Raw genomic sequence first — 18315 nt, forward strand, 5'->3', positions numbered from 1 at the left:
TTCAGTAAACCTTTGTGGGAGTTATAAATAGATGTTACTGTATGTTAAGCAGTTCAAAAAACACTTTTTGTGTAATTTTCTTCAGAAATAAGCAATTCTTAAATGGCCATCTTGTCATTGATTTCAGACTTAGGTAGTCTGTTTTGTAGAGAATGTAAAATCTGTACTTTATAAATTCTAAGGTGCAAATACTCTGAGACAGCGTGAAGTGCCCTTCTTGTGTATTTCACCGTAGTATGGCTGGGCTCATGCAGAGAAAGGTGAAATCAGTCCCATCGGCCCTGACAATCGCCTTCCCTGCTGCTCAGTACTAGAGATGGTGTCTATGTAAGAACGTGAGGACTTTGGGCACCCACATGCTGAACTCTTCTCAAGGTGTGACGTTGGAGAAGAGAAGATGTCGCTTTGCCACAGCCGGCCTCATATTTACAGCCTTCAATCAATACTAAAATCCTTGAGTATTTTAGAATTTCAATATTAGAGCCCTAGATTTTTGTTACGTACAAAGTGTTTACTGATCTCTCATTTCAGTGTCATCGCCCCCACAGTGTTCTAAGTATTAGTGGGCACTTTGTTCCCTGAAATACACACTTCCTGTCACTTGTGATATACTAATAATGGTGTTTTATTAACACAGTATGGTTTTATATCTCTCAAATATTTTGCTGTCAAGGTTATTTAAAAACAGTTTAGCATCAGAAATCCCCACAAAGTGGCACACGTGTAAATAGAATTAAAAGAAAATGAGGAATGGAACTTTGTAAAATTTTATTGGTAGTTCTATATTGTTTTAAAGTAAACATGGTAAAACAAACACAAAAAGAGAGGTGTACATTTGTTTGAACTGAGGTACCCTTTACTACATTTTCTTCCATTATACCATATTTCTGCAGTTCAAAGAATGAAATATGCTTTCATGCAGCAAGTTTAATTTGACATTGTAATTAACAGCAGAAGGAAAGTTTAAACTTAGGAGTTCCACAATTTATATGCTGTATAGACAATACAATCTAACATACAGTAATATTACCAAGAATCATTATATACAAAGAGAAATACATACATTTATATAATATATATAGAGAGAATAGGATGAAGTATATGATTACTAGCTAGCAAAAAGTGCATTTATGAATTGTAGTCAACCATATGTACATAATTTAAAGATTAATATTTTAAAACTATTACACAATGTGTTTTTGTAAGCTTCTGAGATTTGTTTTTATTCAACCTTCATAAGCCATTTGGGAACAGTACAAGCTTTTCTAAACATTCAGAATTTTCCTCTGCAGTTGACAACGCTTTATTATTAACATAATTACGCACATTAGAAAGACTAGAAAAAAGCGTATCCTCTTTGTCATCAGCTTCACAAGTACTTGCAGTATTTGCATTGGGGACTAGATGGTCAAGCAATTCCCCACTTCCCAGAACAGGCTTAATGACATTAAATGTTCCCCTTTTGCAGCTTCAGGAAATGGTTTGAAGATCAGGTGTGCTGTGTTTGCCTTTAATATTCCAGAAAGTACAAGGTGACCTTTGATTACAACTCTTCACTGACTTCTGCTGCTTGATGTGATCTAGAGCCCTTAAATTTCTGAAGTCTTGCATTAATGTCTATTTTGGACGATGCGGTTTCTAGCCTCTGACCAAGGTTTCCAAGATTGGAGATGTAACCATCAAAGGAAGGGGCATTTGTCTTAGAGAAAGAAACGTTTGCGTGTGGTGCTTCAATATGTGGAGCATTAGGTAGACTGACATTCAAATCTGGATCTGTGATTTCCCCTCGGAGGGATGGCACAGTGGCATTAATGCCAGCTTTTGGGGGGGATATATTTAGATCCATATCACGATCCAAATGTGACATTTTAGGTGAGGTAAATGAGGGCTTTAAGCTAGAACTCATTAAGTTTGAATCAGGACCATCAAGGTCTAAATCAGAAATATTAAAAGCAAAATCCCCCTTTGGTGAGCTCATGTCAAGTTTTGGAGTACTTATAGCTCCCTTTACTTGTGGGACAGAACAGTCTGTGTTTGGAATTCCGTCACCAGTATCCATATTTAAATCTGGTTTTGATCTTGAAAGAAATTTGCGGAGGTTAATTGTTGCTTTTTGAGACCCAGCTTTTACCTGAGACTTATTTACGTCAAAGCTCGGTCCCTTTATATTGCTTTGGACTTGTGGTGCAGATAGATCTATATCTCCTGGGAGTTTGGGACTTTTCAGATCTAGATCTGTGTGCAGATTAGAAGAGAAGGTCATCTCTGGCTTAGTAACTTCTGGCACACCAAAACTTCCTTTTATTTTTGGTGCCGACTTGTCAATGTTGGGTGTTTTGATCTTTGCATCCATATCTAGCTCTGGTCCCTTAGGCTTTTTTTGTGAAGTTCCAAATGAGGGTAGCTTGAATTTTGGCCTTTTTAGTGTTCCTCCTGGAACCTCTAGGTCAATGTCAGGGATATCAACTTTAGGCCTCTTCATATCAACATTGGGACCTTCAATTCCTGGAGTAGACAAATCTGCATTTCTTAACAGTTCAGGTGGACTGAAATCAAGCTCAACATCAGGTAGCTTATGAATTTTAAACTTTGGCACTTTTAACTGACCTTTTGGTAATTTGACATCGTGACTTTGTGTGTTGGAAAAAGACATATCAAAGTCTCCGTTAATGTTTGATGTCTGAATATCCATATCTGGTTCCTTTACTTTTGGTCCAGAGAGCCCAAAGTCAGGCATTTTAAGAGATGACTTTTTGAATTTTCCCCTAGGAGCATCTATGTCAAGAGTTGGAGTTTTTAAGTCAAGATTTGGGGACTTCAAGTCAACATTTGGACCTTTAAGATCAGCTTTGGGTAAACTCACATCCAAGTCAGGTGTATTGAATCCTCCCTTAATCTTAGGAGCTGAGAAGTTTAAGTCTGGTGTCTTCATGTCTGCATCAATGTCCAGGTCTGGTCCCTTGACTTTTGGCCCAGAGATCCCAAAATTAGGCTTCTTAAACGTTGGCATTTTGAATTTTCCCTTAGGAGCTTCAATGTCAAGATTGGGGGCCTTTAAGTCAAGATCTGGACCTTTAAGATCAGCTTTGGGTAAACTCACATCCAAGTCAGGAGTATTGAATCCTCCCTTCATCTTAGGAGCTGAGAAGTTCAAGTCTGGTGTCTTCATGTCTGCATCAATGTCCAGGTCTGGTCCCTTGACTTTTGGCCCAGATAGACCGAATTCAGGTGTCTTAAAGGTTGGCATATTGAATTTCCCTTTTGGAGGATTGATGTCAAGGTTTGGAGCTTTTAAGTCAAAATCTGGACCTTTAAGATTAGCTTTGGGTAAACTCACATCCAAGTCAGGAGTATTGAATCCTCCCTTCATCTTAGGAGCTGAGAAGTTCAAGTCTGGTGTCTTCATGTCTGCATCAATGTCCAGGTCTGGTCCCTTGAGTTTTGGCCCAGATAGACCGAATTCAGGTGTCTTAAAGGTTGGCATATTGAATTTCCCTTTTGGAGGATTGATGTCAAGGTTTGGAGCTTTTAAGTCAAGATTTGGACCTTTAAGATCAGCTTTGGGTATACTCACATCCAAGTCAGGAGTATTGAATCCTCCCTTCATCTTAGGAGCTGAGAGGTTTAAGTCTGGTGTCTTCATGTCTGCATCAATGTCCAGGTCTGGTCCCTTGACTTTTGGCCCAGAGATCCCAAAATCAGGCTTCTTAAAGGTTGGCATATTGAATTTCCCTTTTGGAGGATTGATGTCAAGGTTTGGAGCTTTTAAGTCAAGATTTGGACCTTTAAGATCAGCTTTGGGTATACTCACATCCAAGTCAGGAGTATTGAATCCTCCCTTCATCTTAGGAGCTGAGAGGTTTAAGTCTGGTGTCTTCATGTCTGCATCAATGTCCAGGTCTGGTCCCTTGACTTTTGGCCCGGAGAACCCAAAATTAGGCTTCTTAAACGTTGGCATTTTGAATTTTCCCTTAGGAGCTTCAATGTCAAGGTTTGGAGCCTTTAGGTCAAGATCTGGACCTTTAAGATCAGCTTTAGGTAAACTCACATCCAAGTCAGGAGTATTGAATCCTCCCTTCATCTTAGGAGCTGAGAAGTTCAGGTCTGGTGTCTTCATGTCTGCATCAATGTCCAGGTCTGGTCCCTTGAGTTTTGGCCCAGATAGACCGAATTCAGGTTTCTTAAAGGTTGGCATATTGAATTTCCCTTTTGGAGGATTAATGTCAAGGTTTGGAGCTTTTAAGTCAAGATTTGGACCTTTAAGATCAGCTTTGGGTAAACTCACATCCAAGTCAGGAGTATTGAATCCTCCCTTCATCTTAGGAGCTGAGAGGTTTAAGTCTGGTGTCTTCATGTCTGCATCAATGTCCAGGTCTGGTCCCTTGACTTTTGGCCCGGAGAACCCAAAATTAGGCTTCTTAAACGTTGGCATTTTGAATTTTCCCTTAGGAGCTTCAATGTCAAGATTGGGGGCCTTTAAGTCAAGATCTGGACCTTTAAGATCAGCTTTGGGTAAACTCACATCCAAGTCAGGAGTATTGAATCCTCCCTTCATCTTAGGAGCTGAGAGGTTTAAGTCTGGTGTCTTCATGTCTACATCAATGTCCAGGTCTGGTCCCTTGACTTTTGGTCCAGATAGACCGAATTCAGGTTTCTTAAAGGTTGGCATTTTGAAGTTTCCTTTTGGAGGATTGATGTCAAGGTTTGGAGCCTTTAAGTCAAGATCTGGACCTTTAAGATCTGCTTTGGGTAAACTCACATCCAAGTCAGGAGTATTGAATCCTCCCTTCATCTTAGGAGCTGAGAGGTTTAAGTCTGGTGTCTTCATGTCTGCATCAATGTCCAGGTCTGGTCCCTTGACTTTTGGTCCAGATAGACCGAATTCAGGTTTCTTAAAGGTTGGCATATTGAATTTCCCTTTTGGAGAATTGATGTCAAGGTTTGGAGCCTTTAAGTCGAGATCTGGACCTTTAAGATCTGCTTTGGGTAAACTCACATCCAAGTCAGGAGTATTGAATCCTCCCTTCATCTTAGGAGCTGAGAAGTTCAAGTCTGGTGTCTTCATGTCTGCATCAATGTCCAGGTCTGGTCCCTTGACTTTTGGCCCAGAGATCCCAAAATTAGGCTTCTTAAACTTTGGCATTTTGAATTTTCCCTTAGGAGCTTCAATGTCAAGATTGGGGGCCTTTAAGTCAAGATCTGGACCTTTAAGATCAGCTTTGGGTAAACTCACATCCAAGTCAGGAGTATTGAATCCTCCCTTCATCTTAGGAGCTGAGAGGTTTAAGTCTGGTGTCTTCATGTCTACATCAATGTCCAGGTCTGGTCCCTTGACTTTTGGTCCAGATAGACCCAATTCAGGTTTCTTAAAGGTTGGCATTTTGAAGTTTCCTTTTGGAGGATTGATGTCAAGGTTTGGAGCCTTTAAGTCAAGATCTGGACCTTTAAGATCTGCTTTGGGTAAACTCACATCCAAGTCAGGAGTATTGAATCCTCCCTTCATCTTAGGAGCTGAGAGGTTTAAGTCTGGTGTCTTCATGTCTGCATCAATGTCCAGGTCTGGTCCCTTGACTTTTGGTCCAGATAGACCGAATTCAGGTTTCTTAAAGGTTGGCATATTGAATTTCCCTTTTGGAGAATTGATGTCAAGGTTTGGAGCCTTTAAGTCGAGATCTGGACCTTTAAGATCTGCTTTGGGTAAACTCACATCCAAGTCAGGAGTATTGAATCCTCCCTTCATCTTAGGAGCTGAGAAGTTCAAGTCTGGTGTCTTCATGTCTGCATCAATGTCCAGGTCTGGTCCCTTGACTTTTGGCCCAGAGATCCCAAAATTAGGCTTCTTAAACTTTGGCATTTTGAATTTTCCCTTAGGAGCTTCAATGTCAAGATTGGGGGCCTTTAAGTCAAGATCTGGACCTTTAAGATCAGCTTTGGGTAAACTCACATCCAAGTCAGGAGTATTGAATCCTCCCTTCATCTTAGGAGCTGAGAGGTTCAAGTCTGGTGTCTTCATGTCTGCATCAATGTCCAGGTCCGGTCCCTTGACTTTTGGCCCAGATAGACCGAATTCAGGTGTCTTAAAGGTTGGCATATTGAATTTCCCTTTTGGAGGATTGATGTCAAGGTTTGGAGCCTTTAGGTCAAGATCTGGCCCTTTAAGATCAGCTTTGGGTAAACTCACATCCATGTCAGGAGTATTGAATCCTCCCTTCATCTTAGGAGCTGATAGTTTCATGTCTGGTGTCTTCATGTCTGCATCAATGTCCAGGTCTGGTCCCTTGACTTTTGGCCCGGAGATCCCAAAATTAGGCTTCTTAAACGTTGGCATTTTGAATTTTCCCTTAGGAGCTTCAATGTCAAGATTGGGGGCCTTTAAGTCGAGATCTGGACCTTTAAGATCTGCTTTGGGTAAACTCACATCCAAGTCAGGAGTATTGAATCCTCCCTTCATCTTTGGAGCTGAGAAGTTCAGGTCTGGTGTCTTCATGTCTGCATCAATGTCCAGGTCTGGTCCCTTGACTTTTGGCCCAGAGATCCCAAAATCAGGCTTCTTAAACGTTGGCATATTGAATTTTCCCTTAGGAGCTTCAATGTCAAGATTGGGGGCCTTTAAGTCAAGATCTGGACCTTTAAGATTAGCTTTGGGTAAACTCACATCCAAGTCAGGAGTATTGAATCCTCCCTTCATCTTAGGAGCTGAGAAGTTCAAGTCTGGTGTCTTCATGTCTGCATCAATGTCCAGGTCTGGTCCCTTGACTTTTGGTCCAGATAGACCGAATTCAGGTTTCTTAAAGGTTGGCATATTGAATTTTCCTTTTGGAGGATTGATGTCAAGGTTTGGAGCCTTAAAGTCAAGATCTGGACCTTTAAGGTCAGCTTTGGGTAAACTCACATCCAAGTCAGGAGTATTGAATCCTCCCTTCATCTTAGGAGCTGAGAGGTTTAAGTCTGGTGTCTTCATGTCTGCATCAATGTCCAGGTCTGGTCGTTTGACTTTTGGTCCAGATAGACCAAATTCAGGTTTCTTAAAGGTTGGCATTTTGAATTTCCCTTTTGGAGGATTGATGTCAAGGTTTGGAGCCTTTAAGTCAAGATTTGGACCTTTAAGATCAGCTTTGGGTATACTCACATCCAAGTCAGGAGTATTGAATCCTCCCTTAATCTTAGGAGCTGAGAGGTTTAAGTCTGGTGTCTTCATGTCTGCATCAATGTCCAGGTCTGGTCCCTTGACTTTTGGCCCAGAGAACCCAAAATTAGGCTTCTTAAACGTTGGCATTTTGAATTTTCCCTTAGGAGCTTCAATGTCAAGATTGGGGGCCTTTAAGTCAAGATCTGGACCTTTAAGATTAGCTTTGGGTAAACTCACATCCAAGTCAGGAGTATTGAATCCTCCCTTCATCTTAGGAGCTGAGAAGTTCAAGTCTGGTGTCTTCATGTCTGCATCAATGTCCAGGTTTGGTCCCTTGACTTTTGGTCCAGATAGACCGAATTCAGGTTTCTTAAAGGTTGGCATATTGAATTTCCCTTTTGGAGAATTGATGTCAAGGTTTGGAGCCTTTAAGTCGAGATCTGGACCTTTAAGATCTGCTTTGGGTAAACTCACATCCAAGTCAGGAGTATTGAATCCTCCCTTCATCTTAGGAGCTGAAAAGTTCAAGTCTGGTGTCTTCATGTCTGCATCAATGTCCAGGTCTGGTCCCTTGACTTTTGGTCCAGATAGACCGAATTCAGGTTTCTTAAAGGTTGGCATATTGAATTTCCCTTTTGGAGGATTGATCTCAAGGTTTGGAGCTTTTAAGTCAAGATCTGGACCTTTAAGATCAGCTTTGGGTAAATTAATATCTGAGTCAGGTGTATTGATTCCTCCCTTGAACGTCGGAGATGAAAGGTTCAACTTTGGTGTCTTCATGCCTGCATCAATGTCCAGGTCTGGTCCCTGTATTTGAGTGTTTGGACTGGTAATGTTCATACTGGGCCATTTGTATGTTGAAGCTGGATCTTTGATGCCTCCCTTTAAGTTTGGTCCCTGAAGATTCAAAACATCAGGATCACTCAGATTTGGCAATGACACATTTGTTCCAGTATTCTTCAGTTTTTTGTTCAGTCGTGTATTGATGCCATTAACTCTTGTACCTGGTAGTGTTAAGCTTCCATCAAGAGACTGTTGAGGTCTGAGGTATTTTTTTATCTTACTGTTGAATAGTTTGTTATAGCCAACATCCACAGGCCCCTAGAAAGAAAAGACAGAACATGTAAACAAACAGACAAGTGCAAACACTTGAAATATTAAAATACAGTGTATATGACATGTAACAGCACTTACTGTATTTGAAGGGCTGAAGCCAGGTATTCCAAAGATGTTGTTGGGAGCATTTTGACCATGTTTTGTATGGACTTTCATGTTTGCATTGTAAGGCTCAGTCATTTTCAATAACTTAACCACATCGTCCTTCTTCAAGTTGTCAAAGAAGATGGTAGCACCAACAATTTCATCCCCTAAGAAAGGAAGGTTAAAAAAATCACAAATTAAAAAGACATACTTAAATTCTTATAGATTAACAAAAGGACATTTGTGTGCAATAAACTATGATTTTAGATCTTTTTAAAAAGTAATATTCTAATGTAATCGATAATCAAAAAATTACCTTAAATATTATATTGTAAGGGAAATAAATAGGTACATTTCAAAGGGTTGCTTATTACTAATGGGTTATCATTTGACATGTAATAATGAGTTACATAACCTGTTTTGGGTGATACAGTAGTGCAGTGGTTAGCATTGCTACCTCACGGGGCTCGGTTCAGTTTCGGAAGTGGGGTGCTGTTCATATAAGGTTTCTACGCTCTCCTTGTTTGTGTGGGTCTCCAGTGGGTGCTCTGGTTTCCTCCTGCAGTTCAAATATGTATTGGTAGCTTAATTGGCTTCTGGAAAAATTGGCCCTGGTGTGAGTGTGTGCGTCTGTGTCTGTCTGCCCTGCGATATATTGGGGTGTATCCTGACTTGTGCCTATTTCTTGCTGAGCTAGGCTCTGGCTTCTTCATGACCCTGACTTGGATAAGGGGGTTAGAAAATGGATGGGTGGCTGATTTACCCTCTTTGAGACCACGGGCTGCAGCAAGTGAATCATCTTTGATGTCTGCGACAACAATGCCTCCTTCCTCAGCCTCCTCCAGGACCAGGTTGTCTGAGAAGCTCCGGTTTCTCTTATGTCCATTCTAGAAAATCAAACACACATGGAGAGCTTTGAAGGTTAGCTGGAATATGAGGTACCAATGGCACTGGAAATCAAGTCTGTAAAGAAAACCAGATGAAACAATTGAGCTTTGAATCAAATACTTTTAATTATGCTTTTGTGTCTTATAAAGCATTCTTTATTTTTTTAAACAGTTTGGATGTTTACTGCTCTTTCTGGCCTTAACATACGCTGTCTGTGTTAAAGTTGTACTTGCTCTTAATAACAAGAATGTAAGTAATACAAGAGAAATAGTTTACCTACCATTATGCCAGTCTTTTGATTACAGTTGCATGACTTTTTGAAACCTCTCGTAGAAAGCTGTCAGAAACAAAAACAAAAAAGCATAAGTTAAGTTAAGTTCCTAAATAATTCAAGTATTCGATTTCCGGTATACTATGCTAATTGATGTAAGTGGGAATGTATATTGTTTTGTACAGATATTTGGTTTATACTATTGTCAAACTTCAGCCCAGTGACAGTCCTAGTCTGAGCCCCCAGTGGTCAAATGTCCAACATGGTCAATAAACGTTTTCAGAAAATCCCACGCCTTTTCTAACAACAGCCACTGACTAATTATAGCAAGTGTTATACTGCAAAAGGGAATCAGTCCATAAGAAAATAAATAATGAGTCATAGGGACATTTTATTTTGAATCAAGGTAACTCTCGAGCACTGCGTCTGACTGGCAGCTGTATGTTTGTTTCGTGATGATTCTTTCACCAGCACAGGTAATAAAGAGGTGGCAGACTTACTAAAAGGGTCCTGAGCTGAGACTATTAGTGCAGCATTTCTTTAGGCAGATACAAGTAGCTCATCCTGCAGCACACACCCAACCCCTTGTATGGTCACATTAGTCATGTTCTCCAAATACAGAAGGGTAACTTCTGCTCCTAATATTCATATTCTGTCAGAAACCCTAACTCATGAAATAAACGTCATGGACTCGTTTCACAAGGGATGAAACCTTTTCTGCATAATGTGACTTATCTGCAAACGTCACCAGCAGCATCTTATTTTAACTCAACCACATCCTCTGTAAAACAGAGCAGCTAAACAAAGGAGAAAGCAATGTAGTCAGATTCACCCAGTTGTATTTCTGTTAGCAATTCAAGCATTTTCAAGGAATAATATCACAAATTACCTAAAACAGGCATTTCTATACACACACTCTCCTTTTACCTTTTCTTTCAAGAGCTAATGTGCTAATGTGATGTGGGGTAAAGTATACTGGAGCTGAAGATCGGACATTGAGATCAAGTCCTTTCTGGCTCTGTGAGGTGGTCACACAGGTCAGGTAGAAAAGGAATGAAAGGAAGTCTTGTTCTCAAGGAGCCCATCAGACAAATCGGGAATGTGCTGATTTCTGATGCCAGAGGAATGCGGCCCCTGCATTGTTTTCATCTGTAGCTGAGCATTGATGAAGTGCACCTGGCAGTGCTGGCTCACAGCCCTTTTCATGTAGTTTCAGCTTATATAGTGAGAGACACGGGCACCTCCCTTTCAATTTCAAGAGTGTATGTACTGAAGACCCTGCATCAACAACATTTATTTCCTGATGCTATTGCAAATTACCCTCCTGCTCCAGGGACTGCTAGGTCTTTCTCTTCCTTTCTGCTTTGGTACGCAAATGTTTTAGCTGCTATGTTGTACACTGAATGCAAAATCTTAAGCAAAGTTTAAAGCTGCCCATGTGTATGATAGTAATAGACAGCTATTGCAAGAACACTTTACAGCAATAATAAAAACTGTGCAAAGTAAACGACGAATTATCTGTATTCTCAGATGTGTAGTTTCCTAATTCAATTACACATGTAGTTTGAAATATTGTCAGTATAATGTTTTGAAAATGCTTGTTTTTCCATTGTCGATGACAAACATATAATTCTGCCTGTATTTATGTATATTCAGTACATAGATATTTCTGCATTCTATGCGAAGCCTGGAATTGAAATTCGTGCAGGTAGACAGCCTTACAGACAGCTGTGTCCTGTGGTTTTTTAAGGCATAGCTTCAGGGCTGCTGCAGTGAAACACCTGATAAGTTCTTGAGCCGAATTACCAAACAGGACAGAATAAACTGGTTGGTCCAGTGCCTGAGGGGAAGTATGAGCTCATGTCAGTGTGCCCAGGTACCATGCATACCTTTCACTACCACACCCACTGCTCCTTATTATTGTATTCAGATGAAGTGTCATATGATGAACCAAGCTGAGCTGATGATTATGGTTTGCCTGAAAGGATCTAGTATTGACTTTTTTTATCGTGAAAATTGAAACTATTTTTACCACACTGACAGTTTTAATAAGATGCACCCAGTGACTTTAGGACACAGCAATGATTAAGATATTGAATTTAATACTTTTAATTACTAACCTGCTCGAATACAGAAACGTTTCTTCTTCATAAAACAAGAATAACCTATATACTGTATATATTTCTGTACATTTGAAAAATGAAACAATTTCTAAACTCTTCCAAACTGCCTTTCTTTTGAAATGTTTAGTTTCAGATGCTAACATAAATACTATGTAAATGAACACATTTCACCAAAAACATCTCACTTCCAATACTTCCAATTTCCCTTTGTAAACATTTCTTTTTATTATTTTATGTTCCTTAAATGCTAGATAATTATTTACATTTTTTACTGAATCCTCAATAAAATGTTTTTTAAACAGAGAAGCTCAATGAATCAATGCAATGTTATAAGACCCCCAGCTGTGCAGCAGTGGACAGGGGTGGGATATTTTTGTCCTTCAAGTATACAGTACATTCACCAGCCACAAACGGAAAGCAGTTTGCTCTTTATCTGTCCCGAGTTTCTGTCTTCTCCTTTCCTTTACTGTCATGACCTGCGAGTGGATTTTCTTTCGCTCAGCTTATTTAAGTTGACTTGTGGGTTATAGGATTATGGAATACACAGAATAAAGAGTAACCAGAGCTCTGCTTACGGCAGTACTACTAGCTGCTTGTACAATTGGATATATCCCCAGACCTCCTGAAACCCCTAGAGGTATACAAATCGATTCGATCGGGGAATTGGAAGTGTGCTGTCTGTGTCAGTGCACGTGCTCTCCAGGGTGGAGTAATCGTTAGCACTCTGGACTTCACTGCTGCCTGCTGATGGATCAAACTCCAGCCTGGATGCTGTTGTTGTGTCTTTTAGCAAGGAGGCTTAAGGAAATGGTAGCTGAGAATTTATTCTGTAGTGACATTTCTAATTATATAAAGTAAGTAAAACTTAAAAGTATTGCAATAAAATAACACTGCAACAGTAAGAGACAGTTTCCTTTTATCTTTAATGCTTGTTTTACACATTCCTCTTTATAAGCAGTCACGTTTTATTTATGTATAACTATAGCGACTTAGCTGAGCTGTTTTTATTTTTAGCACTACCTCTTTTACATGAATTGAGTGCTTTATCATGAAAAGTGATGACTTTCATGTGAATCTGCTCATTTAAAATACAGTTGCCAAAACCTTATAGCTACATCTTTTAGAAAATTAAAACATCTCTTGCTGCGTGGGTGTTCACTTAATTTAGAAGAGATATCACTGCTAGGAAAAATATCTACTTTAATAGATGGCATTTACTCAAATTAAGTGACTTGATAAACGTATTTATTCATGTAGAGAGCACGAATGCTTCTCTCTGTACCTATATATAGTTTTGTGAAGCTTTCGTAAAGTCAAGATGCATTCAGTCTTACCTTTAAGCGTCTTGCCAAGTGTCCTGAAGGGATGCAGTGATGTTGTCGGGTCAGTATCCTTTCAACTGTGTCTCAGAGGCAGCCTCTGCCAGTTAAATGACATTCCACCTGACCCACCAAACAGGTTCTGCCTCTGCTGTCCCTGCCTTCCCAGGGAGGGGACAGCCACATTCTGGTGGTGATAGTCGAAACCCAGGGAGGTGAGCAGAGAACTCACCAGGGACAGCCCAAACCAGATATCCAGAAACACCCACTAAGCCATGGCAAAAAAGCCTATTAAAAAAATGTGGCTCTCTAGGAAAATGACAGAGAATCCTGAGTTTCTGCTGGTCTGCAACGAAGCGGCTAATCAGATCTTGCGTTCTTTGAATAGCTGAGCCATTAATTGACAAGATCAGGGGCATCAGAGGTGGATCATTTAATGGTCAAGGTCCTAACCAGGATATCTGGTATATAAGCAAATTAGACACTGAGCATGTCCAGAATATTCTGTTACTATTGCTGTTCCTGAAACGATCACCCCAGACAAAGCATAAGGGACACGAAGATTTTGATTCGCACATAAAAAATACCTTCACGTCATTGCCAGCCATGAGTGAAAGTGCTGAAAGCTCCACTCCACTCCTGTGCAGTGATACAGAGTGGCGACTCCAGCTGACCCCGAACCTGACTAATGAGTTGTTGTCTCTACTAAGACAGAGTCTTGATATTTGAGGCAGTTGACCTAATTCTCTAGAAGATGATTTACCTAATGATACTAGGAAAGGCATATCTACAATAAGCCTCTACAGGAGAATTGTACCCAAACCTTTGATTACTGTATGATTGTCTTAAAAAAGGTTGCTGATATTTTTATTACTGGGACAGATTTAGGCATATGCTGCTGGGAAAACAGCCAACACTACCCATAAAAATAAATGAAAAATTAATTCAGCCGAGAGGTATATATATGTTTTTACATGCCTACAGCAGAGTATTGTAAAACAAGGTAATTTTGCCTAGAGGTGGGATTTTGGCCCTAAGAGCAAAAGAAATCTTCTTGATTCATATTACACTTAAATATTTGTGCTTCTCTCTCAAGCTCTGACTTGTTTCTTTGTTACTTCTCTTTAATAAAGTTGCAGTCTTTGCAGAAACTAGGAATCACAAAAAAAGGCTTGAATCAGTTATCTGAAAACATGTTAGTAGGGAAACAGACATCTTGCTTGCTGAAAGAAGCTTATGGTGAAGGGTTAATGTACTGTATTTCACATTATCGCTAATGAGAAAAGGTTGAATTGTTTTCCAGTGCACAGTCTGGCCAGTGACTGTTTAAATATTCACCAAGACCGAGTAGTCTTCCTACTAAACTGTGATATGAATGAAAGGACAAAAACAGAAATACATTTTAAAAAATAATTGCTTGGCCTTGTATATACAAATACACACACACCCACTTTCACACACCTATGTGTTAAAATACACACACACACGTGCACATTTAAATACACACACACACCCTTACACACTTACTCTCACACACCTCCGTGTTAAAATACACACACACCCTTACACATTAATGTTCATATACACACACCCTTACACACTTACTCTCACAAATGTACAGATTTAAATACACACACCCTTACTCTCACACATGTACACATTTAAATACACAAACACCCTTAAACACACTTACTCTCACACATGTACACACCCTTAAACACTACCTCTCACACATGTAAATGTTTATATACACACCATTACACACTTTCACACATAAATGTTTACGCAGTATACAAACACCTTTTCACAGATACACAAATACATTTATACACATACACACACCCTTACACATATTTATACAGAGCACATGCAACTTTACTCAATGTCTCGTCCTCTGTGCTAGTTTTGCTCCTCCGTCTTCTGTGTGGTTACTCTGACTCTCTTGCCCTGTCCAGTAGGGGGAGCCAGATGCGGGCTTCAGAATGAATATCCCAGCACTCCTGCTCATGAAGGACAATCTGTGTTTGACTCAGGTCTGAACTGCTGCAAAACACAGACGTTTCTCTAAGGCATGTTTCTCTGTGTGTCAGAATTTTGCTCACAAGCCAGAGTTTAGCTTTGAGAATTTATTTAGTACCGCAAACAATCTCACAGCCTTATTACTTTTGGGATACTCACAGGGACGTTTATCACACTAACGCAACAATACGATCATTACGACATCATAGGAAATATCAGTATGTACTCTATAAATAATCAACTGAAAATGTAATCTCATACTTTATATATATCACAAAAACATATCAGTACAAAATTCCGAAATGTTTCTAATGTAAATAGGTTGAAACTGCTTGACAACCGCATACATAAATAATATTATTTATAAATAAATAAAAAATCTGGCTAGTTAAGGGAAATGAATGTGTCATGATGGCCCAGGCCATGGTGGCTCCCTTATCCTGAGGACTAAAGTAATAGTAGACCTGTTTTTTTCCTCAGAACACCATGCCTTGAGGAAAAGACAAGTTGATGTCCATGACATCACAAGAGGCATGATGGCTGGTAAACATTGCTGTGGGCAAAAACAGACTTGGCTAATGTATGAATTCAGACAGCTGCAAATGCTGGACAGAAAAGCACAAAAAGGCAGAATTCAGACAATGGGACGCTCCTGAACAGCCTATCCATCTCTCACACAAAGCTGTGTTTGCTTCTGCTGGGTGTGTGTGGATCCTATTTTCTGTGGCTGTCAATGACGACCTGCAGCTGGGGACAGATATATGTAATAAATCCTTTCCTGTATTTGGGAAAGAAAGGAAATATCTCAAGACAAAGATGATCTTTTTTTCCTATGCAAATGGAAGCAGGAGGAGTCTCTGTACATCAAGCAAGCACGAGAGTAAAGTTTCACGATCATGCCTGTTACTGTATAATCAATGGATTCCCATACGAGCATTCTTCACATTGTTTTCCTTTGCTAAGAGAATAATTCTTCACATCCTCCCCATCTCCAATCATCATGACAAAGTCGGTGGAATTCTGCCTTTGGCTGTCCTGGCCTACTCCAGCATTGTTCCTGTGTGCAGAGCTGCGAGGAGTATGTTGAAGAACTGCTTCTCGGGGGAAAAGGTGAAATTGATTTCATTCCAGGTGAGGGGAGCACACAAATCGATGCAAGTTTCACGTACAGGATTTGCCCAGTTTCAGACGGAACAGACGCAGATACCGATGGCTGTCTGCGGTAGAATGTGGAAAGGAATTTAGACAATGTGCAGAATGGATTTGGTGACCAATGAAGAAAGAGCGACTGATCTGCTGCTATGCTAGTTGTTAGTAAAGAACATCAAGCAAGAGGCTAAGTTGGTGTTCAATTTCAGTGCCTTATTTCTTTCTACTCTTTTCATTTTCCAGGAAAACCAGGAAAAAAATCTTACCTGTCCTTGTAAAACAGTTATGGTTGATTTTACATGGCCCACAAACTAGTGATTTCAGTAACTTCAGTGACACACTAGTGTGATATTTTTGTATTGGTAATAAGTAACACTGATATTATTTTAAGGGGCAGGAGACCCACAAATGTGTTGATTGCTTACCACAGAAAGTCAGTGACATGATCAGGCTGCAATCAGAGCCTCTTTAAGAGACACAACATGGAGAGAAAGTTTATCTTGTTTTCCTGAAACTATTTTTACCAATTAAAATTACTTTATACGTGATTATACGATTATTATTATGCATATGTGTTGGATTGGGTCTGTCTTTTTGTCTCAATACTGAGAAAATACTATATTTTCTAATGGGCATCTCTGACATTTCAAAGGTGGGGTTTTGCACTCAGTCATAAAGTACGAGATGGATGAAATATTTGTATGCCCAGTGTCTAATTGCTTCAGATTTCTCAAAAGCCACTCCCTCCTGCCTGCCAACCCCACGTGTAGAAAGTGATGCTCAGTCAGCAGCCACCTGGGCTCTGGCTTCACCTCCCTGGCCCTCTTCTCGTCCCGCGTGGCGGAGAGGGATGTGATTGGTCCCCCAGCAGGCAGGACTGGCTCTGGCCATCCCCCCTGTGGTGGAGCTGGGGCCACTCGCACCGGGGTTCGTTCACGGAGGAAATTCTTCTCAGGGGAAGCCCAGGTGGGACAGGGCAGCTCAGCTATGGTGTGTGCTCTGGGGCGGGGGGGTGATGGATCTCATTAATTAGTTCTGCCTTTTTAATTTGTGGGCAGGGCAGTTCTTCAGATTCTTTCCTAAAATGACAGCGCAGAGAAATACGCGCTGAATGTCAGAGTGCAAGATGCTGTACTGAATGAAGTCATTCACGAGACGTGGGTGCAAAAAATGTTTCTAATTGTTCACAGTCCATGCAGAGAACAGAGAGACTAAGGAGCTTCAGATACAGTACTGCCACCCGGTTAGCATGATACGAGGTATTTGTGCACATTAAAGACACCTTTGAATTCCAAGGAGTGTTTCCCATGTTTCAGTTGTACATTGTTATAATAAGAATACATTGAAGTACAACTGGAATTCAGGACTTTGCAAGCATTGCTACATGGGAGGAACTGAACCTATTGCACTGGATTATAACAATCAGATTCATACTTGCAAAAGCAGCTATTCGATTCTGAATTCTAAACATAGTTTACCTGCATATTTAAAATACCAGTGTAACTACACATTTTCAAAAAAAAATCTGGATGAATTGGTATTTCAGCAACTGAAGAACATTTCAGATAAGCCAAAGGCAGCTTTAAAGGAGGAGAAAAATATATTTTTGGAACACAGCCATTTTTAAGACGGGATGATTTTGTTCACTGGTCCCCTCTAGAAGACTCCAGGGAAAACAAAGCCGATTCAGTGGGGGCCTACAACACCAGTCTCCAACTGAACCAGCCAGACAAGACCACACTGTTTACCCTGCATTGTGCACGGAAAGCCCTTGAACTTGTACAGGCACAACGGAGAGAAGGGAATGTGGGTGTTGGCTGGGTCTCAACACGAGCACTTTTTAGAGAACAATGCTTTTTATTTAAAAACGATTACACTAGACACCAGTCCCTATCCCATATACTCTGCTGGTGACTCATGATGCCCTCCTGACTGGGCGGGTGCGTTTCTCATTGTTGATCTTACTTGGGCCACGGGAATGTGACAGGTTCACATTTTGTGGCTGGTGTCGGCGAGCTAGTCCCTGTGGGCACACTGGAGCCAGCTTTCTGCTGCACAAGGTGAAGGGTTAAACAACTGAGAAGCATTTTACTGGATGCTAAATGATTAAGATTAAACAATCTTTTGACCAAAGACTTGTTTTCCTAAATCAGATGTTGCAGGTTTTGCTACTAATAAACATTTCATCTGATCATCACTGGCTTAACTCGCCTAACT

The 18315-nt window shown here is 40.4% G+C and overlaps 1 long non-coding RNA gene across 1 annotated transcript; it reads right to left on the bottom strand.

Annotated features, from left to right (window-relative positions):
• Positions 1-751: 751 nt before the first annotated feature.
• Positions 752-13093, bottom strand: LOC102697765 (uncharacterized). Its single transcript, XR_011182307.1, has 5 exons — positions 12946-13093; positions 9498-9554; positions 9093-9216; positions 8324-8496; positions 752-8230 (listed from the first exon to the last, which is right to left on the bottom strand). It is a non-coding gene; the product is annotated as an uncharacterized lncRNA (long non-coding RNA).
• Between the last annotated feature and the right edge of the window lie 5222 nt (positions 13094-18315).

Source organism: Lepisosteus oculatus, chromosome 17, assembly GCF_040954835.1.
Source record: "Lepisosteus oculatus isolate fLepOcu1 chromosome 17, fLepOcu1.hap2, whole genome shotgun sequence".
Lineage (NCBI taxonomy): Eukaryota > Metazoa > Chordata > Actinopteri > Semionotiformes > Lepisosteidae > Lepisosteus > Lepisosteus oculatus.